Raw genomic sequence first — 9294 nt, forward strand, 5'->3', positions numbered from 1 at the left:
AACTACATTCTGCATATTTGCTGATTTTCATTGTTGTTTTTCATATCTTCTTCCTGGAATATTTTGTTGAGGATGCTCTGTAGTGCAGGCATTCTCGCTGTTAATTCTTTCAACTTTTGTTTGTCATGAAATGTTTTATTTCATTATAAAATCTAAAGCTTAATTTTGCTGTATATAAGATTTTTGATTGGCATTCATTTTTCTTTTAGAGCTTGGTATATGTTCTCCTGGCTTTGAGGGTCTAGGTTGAAGAATCTCCTGAGATACCAATTGGTCTCCCCCTATATATGATCTGATTCCTCTCTCCTGTGGCCTTTAAGATTCTATCCTTATTCTGGATGCTAGGCATTGTCATTATAATGTGCCTTGGTGTACATCTATTGTAATTTTGTACATTTGGTGTCCTATAAGCCTCTTGTATTTGATTTTGCAATTCATTCTTCATGTTTGGGAAATTTTCTGATTTTATCTCATTGAAGAGGTTGTACATTCCTTTGGTTTAAATCTCTGTGGCTTCCTCTATCCCAATAACTCTTAGATTTAGTCTTTTGATGCTATCCCATAATTCTTGGATGGTCTATTCATAGTTTCTTACCATGTTCACTGTGTGGTTAACTTTATTTTCCAGATTGTATGATTTTTCTTTATTATCTGACATTCTGTCTTCCAAGTGATCTAGTCTGTTGGTGATGCTTTCTATTGAGTTTTTCTTTAAAATTTGGTTTATTGTTTTCTTAATTTCAAGGATTTCTGATTTCTTTTTTTTTCAGAATCTCTCTTTCTTGAAGTAATCTTTTGCTATCTGTATTTGCTTCCTTATTTCTTTGTTGGTGTGATCAATGTTTGCCTGTATTTGCTCTGTTATCTCTTTGTTGGAGTGATCAGTTTTTGCCTGTATTTGCTCATTTAGTTCATTGTTTTTAATTCAAAGATTATTTTAATTATGTATATTCTGAACTTCTTCTCTGACATTTCATTAAATACTCTGTCCATGGATTCTGTTATTGTAGTATCCTTGTTTGCGGCATTTTCTGCCCTTGTTTTTTCATGTTGTCTATGTGTCTTCCTTTCTTTCAGTGTGGATCTGAGGTATTATAGTTTATACCCTATAATCTTGTAGGACCCAGGTCTGCCCTAGGTCTGGGCTCCCATGCAGATGTATGTGCTGGCATTCCTCCTCATTCATTTAGTAAGCCAAAGACCACTTTGAATTTCTCTGCCCTGCCTTATCTGTTGACAATACCAGCAAAGAGCAGGCTACCTCTATCCCCTTCAGGGCAATCCTATAAGCCATTATTTTCTGAAGGCCACATTTGTTCATGTATTATTTTCCTGTATAGATCTTACAAATTGGGAATCAGATCTCTATTCTGTAGTTTTAGCTAAAGATAGTTGGGCAATTTTCTTGAGAAATTCAACACCAGATATTTACTTAGAAGGAGCCATGTTTTGCTTACTCTGTGGGTTGCTTTGACCTCTGTTTTACTTCCAGAGATTGACTTATTAATAACATTTAGAAGCACTAGGAAACATCATTCTGCATATTTATCAGATGATTCCTATCACACAAACCCAGAATTCAGTCTATGGAGTTTTTCTATTTCAGACTTAACCTGAGTGATTTTAATGATTGGCTGTATTGCCTACCTTCTGATTCATAGGCAATCACATATTCACACTGAAGAGGGCTGGTCATCTTTTTGTTTTTGTCTTCCTTAAGTGGAAACAAATAATGTGTGATGCCGAAGAATGATAGAAAGCGTGCAAGCACTTTTTGTTTCTGTCACTAAACCGCTTTGGATGAGATTTAGATGATCAAAGCATTTGGATAACCTGCATCTGTTAGTCTCTGGAGATAAGTGAGAGACGAGGAAAGGACAAACGCAGGGATCTCACAAAGTGGATGAAATGATATTTCTCGTATTTGTTGCTGTTTAATTCACAGGCCAGAAGTCCACATTACCTGCAGCACTGAACCAGTGTTCTAATGAGGGTGTTCTTCCCTGAGATTCCTTGATGTTAGGCTTCTCTTTTTTCTCAGAGTTGTCATCTACAATTCAAGTTGATGTTTTACTTGCCTCATTCAAAAAAGTGGCAGAGGGTGGGGGGAATGTGTTATAGTTCTACTGTCTAATGCTAGCATCGTTTCCTTTATCAAGTGTGCCTGGAAGAAACTGTAATGGTCTTACTTGACCTCACGGTCATCAAGTACATTAAATCCCATGAGTCCTGGTAAATTATTAAGGAATTATTGATTTTGTTGTGAACCTCAAGATGTATTGACTTTTGCCTTAGTCAATAGTTTCCAAAGGCATAAAAGATATTGATGTTTACTGAAATATGCATGTTAATCTTAGCACGTGCATGTGTATACATAAAGCTCAATATTCAGATATTTATTTTATACTCCTTATGAATATTTTGTAAAAAACTTCTTTCCCCTAAAGATGCTATTGTTTTTTGGCCTATTTGTTTATTGATTCTTCCTTTATTCTTTAAATGTTTAATCTCATTTCTTTTTCCCTGCTCAATAATGGAAAGAAAAAACTAAAGCTTTGGAAGACATCTATTTGCATTGAATGATCAAATGGGGATTAGTCTTCCTGATGAACATGAGATTAATTACAAAGTGAGTATTACTCCCTGTCTCTATACATGTGAAGTTTCAGTAGAAAAAGAAAATTGAGGACTTTCACTCTCCAAATCCATCCCAGAATGCTTTACTCCAGCGTATACCATGCCAAGATGAAATCAAGGACCACATCTGAGAATCCATGTCATTTAACCCCAATATTTTTTCACAATTACATAGTAAACATAAATGAGTAGAAAATCAAACTTGCATTTAGAAAAAACTAAATGATCAACTACAGCATGCAATTTAATTGATACAAACACAAAGCAAACAACCCTTCTCCCCTTATTGTCTCCTTTAATAGCTAAAATTCTACCAGTAGAATTTATTGCAAGCATCCTCTCACAAACTTCAAATTGTTCCCAGGTATATTGTAAGATCAGTTAGTTTACCAGCAACCATTCACTGATTCTCAGCTACATGTCTAGTTCTATGCTGCACTTCTGAGTCAACACTTTATTTGGTTTACTCTGTGGCCTTTCAGTGCTTATCTGTGTCCATGGTCCTTCAAGCTAACTATGTCTCTCATGGACTAATTGTCTAAAAAATGTGTACTTTGATGACATGTAAGGAAGATGACAGAGAAGGGATAAATTTAACAATCCTGTGTATTTATACATGCATGCCCTCTTGTATATGTCTACCCAAGGCTGGATGGAATGTAGTAACTTACCATGAAGCAGTTTGGTAGAGCTTAGGGTCCCAGGGAATTTCAAGTCAGCGATAGACTCCCAATAACAACTTGGCATCCTGATGCCCAGAGGAGAATGTGGTCAAGAAAAAACAGAAAGTGCAAACGTGGAAAAGCCATTCTCCTGAGAACAATTGTCCTAAATGATCTGTGCATCAGTGTTGCCTACCGTAATGTGGGGTGAAGAGTGTTAGGCAAAAGCATTTGGCTCTTCAAAAGAGAGAAGACTTTGATGTGACAGAGACCGAATCATGATAACCACATATGCTTTTCAGGTACAGTAGTCTTCTCATGCTTTGAACAGTCTTAAGGACAAGGTGAGAACGTGACAGCTCCCACCCTGTTAATACATATTTAAAGCTAAGAACTTCAAAATGAGATTTTTATGTTCAAATTGCTTTTGTCACTCTACTTTGGTCCAGTGTATGATTTCTTAGAAAAAATTCATCAACATAATTTTCAAACACTTGATAGGAATGAAAGAAAAGCCATTCTGAACTTAAATATATAGATTTTCATGAAGCTTATATAGTCATGGTAGCCTTTATACTGTCAACTCCAAATATAAATAATTATGATTAAAGCACTTTAGGTAGAAGCCAAGTATTGTTCCTGCTGAATGCAGGAACATTTGTGGATAGCTTTCTTTTCTTTCTTTTTCATACTATGTAAAAATTTGAATTGTAAAATGTATGTGTAAAGTATCCTTTTTTTTTTTCCTGAATGCTCATGGGGATCAGGAGATGTCATCAAATGTTTTCTGACTTTCCTGCAAGGGTCCCATTTTTCTTCATGACTAGAGACCTAATTTGACTTGGATTTGCAAGCATCTTGGTGTCCGTGGAAGGGGAAAAAAAGTTTTATATTTCATGTGTCTTGCTCATCATTGATGAAATGGTCTTGGAGGCGCTATGCTTCAGTCCTTCCTGTAATGTTCCAAGATGTGTTGCCATTGGTTCTTGGAAAACTGTGAGAAAAGTGAAGCTTGATTTTGGGACTGGAAGCATCCATATGCACATTTTATCACCCACCTCAATGACTTCTTCTTCATGCTATGCTCTTACATTCTAACTCATTATGCAGATATTATGTTAATTATTTTACTTTGTGTTCTCATTCAATAAGGGTAAGGTTTCCATTTGAGTAATCTAAATATAAGCCAGTGTTATGATTTATAATCGAAACATTATATTTTTTCATGCAATGAAAATTGTTCCTTCTATAAAAGGAATTTTAACAATGGTAGCAAATGGAAAGACACTGGGTACAGAGACTTTAATAGTGACGCTGAAGTGAGTGGTTTCAGCAGCCACTTTGGCATGTATACTTTCCCGAAGACCTCTAGAAATGGTATCTCTAGGCCTTCTCCTCTTTGGATTCTTTCCTTCGTAAGTTATGTACCTGATAAGAACTTTGTAGCACAGTATATAGCACAGAACAGTATAAGCAACCTTGCACACTGGAGAGAAGAAAGGGCTAGTTGAGATTTGGGTTCCCTGGGTGCTTAATACTACTTGTGTGATTTGGACAAATCACCTTAACCTCTTGAACATTGCTGTCTACATCTTTAAGATGCTGACGATGATGGTGATGGTAACAACTGTCAGGGTGATGGAAACTAATGTTTATCAAGCACTTATTCTATGCTGTGCTTAGTGTTTTAAGTGCTTAATGACAATGAGCTCAGTTAAGTCTTTACAACATCCTAACGAAGTAGGTACTCTTTTATTCATTTTACAGGTAAGGAAACTCAAGCATAAAAAGCTTAACATATTAAGGTTGCTGGCAGAGACAGGTGGGACCACGCAGCCTGGTCTTTGGGTTCTTTCTTTTCCTATCGACAGTGGCTAACGTTCCTTTAAAGTCTAGAATTTTATTTTCAAGGGTGCTTAACCCATGAGCCACATCCCCAAATCTATGAAGAAATTGGTAAAACACTGCTGTGGGATGATGTATTCCAATGGGTTTAAAGGCTATTCAATAGTCTCACTGTAACTTTAACAGTTTATGCTTCAAAAATTCTCTGTCTGCCTATCATCTCAGCTGTTTTAAATGCAAGCCCAAGAATCAAGCTGCTCAAACTGCTCTCAAAATTTTAATACCTAAGCAATTGCTCCTAATAGAACTGATAATTATAGCCTGTTGCTAACTACTACTGAGAAATATTCTATCTCATAATTTTCTCTCTAATAGAGACACAAACAGAACTTTTATCTAAGACGAGAAAATAACAACAAAGAGAAAGGCAGGGCAATCAACTTATTAAAACTGACGATACATAATAATATCACTTAGCTTTGCAGCTATTTGAGAAGCTTTAAATGCTTTATAGATTGGATCTTGTTCGTTTTTAAGTCATCTCCGTTATGTGTATATTATTTATAGATTTACTCTTGCTCATCCTTATGTTGTCTTTATTGTAAGGCTTACCGTGAGGTAATTTGGTAATGAGTTGCATGTGAGCTTCTGCATCAATAGACTTCATGTACCAACCATCTCTATTTCTTCAACATCCCATTGGGTTGAATGCTCCCTTTCACACTGGATAAGGGGTAGGAGAGTTGATGAAATGTTCTCCCTTTTAGGGAGAATGGGAATGGAGGATCCACATTCATACAGTGAAGGTCTTAATGACAGCCTGGTCTGCTTACTAAAAACTTCAACTTTCTTTTTCTTTTGTGGGGTGGGGGGCAGGGAACTGGGGAGTGAATCCAGGGTGCTTAACTCATGAGTGATACCCCCAGTCCTTTTTTGTATTTTATTTAGAGAATAGGGCCTCACTAAGTTGTTGAGGCTGGCTTTGAACTTGTGATCCTCCTGCCTCAGCCTCCTGAGCTGCAGGGATTACAGGGATGTACCACTGCGCCTGGCTCAACTTTCTTTTAATGATGTGGGTTTGGATAAAGTAAAATCATCCACTGAAGCAGTGATTTTCTGTTGGTGTTCTTGGAGGCAACTGTTGGCCTGGATCTGAATGTCTTATGTACGTACCTTCAATGAATTACCAGATTCATTCCATCCAGAAGTTGGCAGTTAGTGTTGAGAGCAGGCTATGCTCTGCTCTAAGTTACTCTAGATGTATGCAGTAGCTTCAAGACTGTGCCCACCTCTGAGTTACTCCATTATACAAAGCAATAGTTTTCCATGAGGTACTCCATTTTGAATAAAAGTGCAGAGACAGAATGACTCTATATCCTGTTTGTTTGAGTAAGCAACCACCTAGCACAACCAATAGGCACAAATTAATTGTGTTAATAAAAATGACCACTTGAAAATTTGTTGAATTAAATCAGAAGCACATAGATACATGAGTGTATCTACCCACATAAGAAAGACCAGGTTCATAAGTGTATCAATACACTAGATCACTGAATGAAGCAACCCCTTCACCTGAGGCCCCCCAAAGGAGGAGCAGCAGAGACTGTGGTAGCACACATAGACCTGTCATCAGACCATCTATTGAACATGTTATGAGACTGACAGGTCATGAGCCTCTGACTTTCTGTCCCTGAATGTCAACTCAGCTTGATCACCCTGCTTGATGTGGCTTATGTCAAAGCTGCCTGACCTCTGGACCCTGGCCTAGAAAAAGTTCCATGATCTGAGAGCTCTTGCCCTGAACAAGATTTTTAGCTGGTTTGTAATCTTATCTAACCACCTGCAGTGACTTTTGTATTTGTTTCTGCTCTTTGCTTTCCCTCTTGGTTCAGCCTCTATAGTCACCTTAATCCTTTCTTAGCCTTTCTGTTTCTTTTATGTGTGTGTGTGTGTAACGTATTATGTGTGACTTGAATGTTATAGATATTAGTAATTAGCACACTGGAATAAAAGAACTTGTGATTGCCCAGCCTATGACAACCAGGTGACCCACAAGTACTTAATGAATAACAATGATGAAGGTGGTATAGCTTGTGAATTTATTATTATTCAATAAATTCTGACATCGTTGAAAGACACACATCTGTTTGGTCTATGTTAATGGCATAGCTCACTCATAGTAGTTAGGAACTTGAAAACAATCTAAGAAACCTGCAGTCTCATACTTATAATGACAGTGCATGCAAACATATATACTTGAACTACATAATAGAAATTAAATCCAGAAACCAAAGAAGTCTTTGTAAATTTTCCTAGAAAGAGAAGCTAGAAAATAAAAGTGTAAGTTTATCCAAAAAAGTGGCTGAGTGAGCTATGGCTAGCCAGACTAAAACTCAATAGTGTTCCACATTTATAAGAATGGGATTACAGGGGTGTACCACCACACCTGGTCAACTTTCTTTTAACAATGTGGGTTTGGATAAAGTAAAATCACCCACTGAAGCAGCGATTTCTGTTGGTGTTCTTGGAGGCATCTGTGCAGGGTGAAAGGGAATGGTCTGATCTGAATGTCTTTGAAAATAGGCAGCATCTCTAGGTCTTGTATCATAACATCTTGAACCAATAGCAGAGGGAAAAAAATTCCAGTTTTGTCCCATTGAAATATAATTGATGACCATAAACCTAAATGGACTTACTAGCTCCTTTCCTGGGAGGAGGGAGTAAATATGAGAATAGGCCAAGAAGAAAGTTGATACTAACATAGAATTTGAATCTGTCCAAATAGGAAGATGAGCCAGGACCTTGTTCAATAGTGTTTAGAGCTGTACTGTTCAATATGGTAGCCACTTGTGACATTTAGCAACTAAGTTCCAATTATTAAAAATGAAAAATACTTTATAAATCAATTGCTTTATAAAGCCTTTATAAATTAGTTTAAGTGCTCAATAGCCACATAGGGCTAGTAGACTCCTTATTGGAGAGCAAAGATATAGGATATCTACTGTTATTATTGTTGCTACGACTTAACCCAAAGATATGTTTCAGAAGCCTTTGGAACTAGTTCGTGGGAAGAGATTGGAAAATGTTGGATTAGAAGAAAGCCTGGAATGCTGTAGGTGAAACTTAACAGTTCAAGTGAGAGCTCAGAAGATCAGAATGCTGATAGGAATGCAGACAATAAAGGCCAGGCTCATGGGGTTTCAGATGGAAATAAGGACTCTATGGGAATTGGACTAGAGGCCACTCATAGTTCATCCTGGCAAGGCACTTGTCTACATATTGTCCAAGACCTGAAACTTTATAAAGGGCTGAATTTGCTAGTTTATCTGGCAGAAGAAATTTCAAGGCAACCCAGAATTCAAGCTGTTGGCCTGGGTACTGCTGGCTTCTTTTAGCAAGGTTAGTCAGGGGCAAAAAGCAGAGGGAGTTAAACAAATTGTAGTTTGGTGGGAAAAGAAGCATCTATAAAGTCCGGGTTGAGGAAGGTATGGTTGCTAAAGAGATTAACCATTAAAAAGAAGCCAAGTACTTTGTACCAGGACCATAGGAAAGATGCCTTGAGGGTATCTCAGGAATTATCAAGACCCTACCCATTGCAGGGTCAAAGAAGCTTCTTTGAGAAGAGACATAGAGCACCACGCCCTGCTCACACAGGGAGACCTAAAGAACTGTTTCCTTGAAATTTTCCCCTTACCCCTCCACTGTTCAGCCATCCAGGCAGAGGCCACTGCAGCTGAAGTTCACGTGAGCCCAGATACAGCCAGGGCCAGCAACAGACTTTGGCATTGTCTCTGTGATTCTGATTTTGCAGTCACATCAAATGTAACTTATGTGGTCTTGGAAGCTCACAATGGGATTTCAAAGGAAATCCTGGTAGGCCAGACAATGTGGCAGGCTCAGAGCCCTTGTAAGTATCCCCCGATAGGATGATGCATGAAGTTGTGAGAAAAAAAGCTAAAATGAAGACCCTAGGGAGTTAGAGATGCCGAAAACACGTGGGAAGTTGCAGGAAGCAAGCAGAGCCAGCTGAAGAGAGAGACCATGTGGACAACATCTGGCAACAGTGCGAAGGTGAGGATGACCAAGCCTTTTGGAGCTCATACCTCACCTTCCTGAGCCCAAGATTCAGGACATGGACTTATTGTTTTCA

This window comes from Marmota marmota, unplaced genomic scaffold (genome assembly GCF_001458135.2).
Source record: "Marmota marmota marmota unplaced genomic scaffold, marMar, whole genome shotgun sequence".
NCBI classification, from domain to species: domain Eukaryota; kingdom Metazoa; phylum Chordata; class Mammalia; order Rodentia; family Sciuridae; genus Marmota; species Marmota marmota.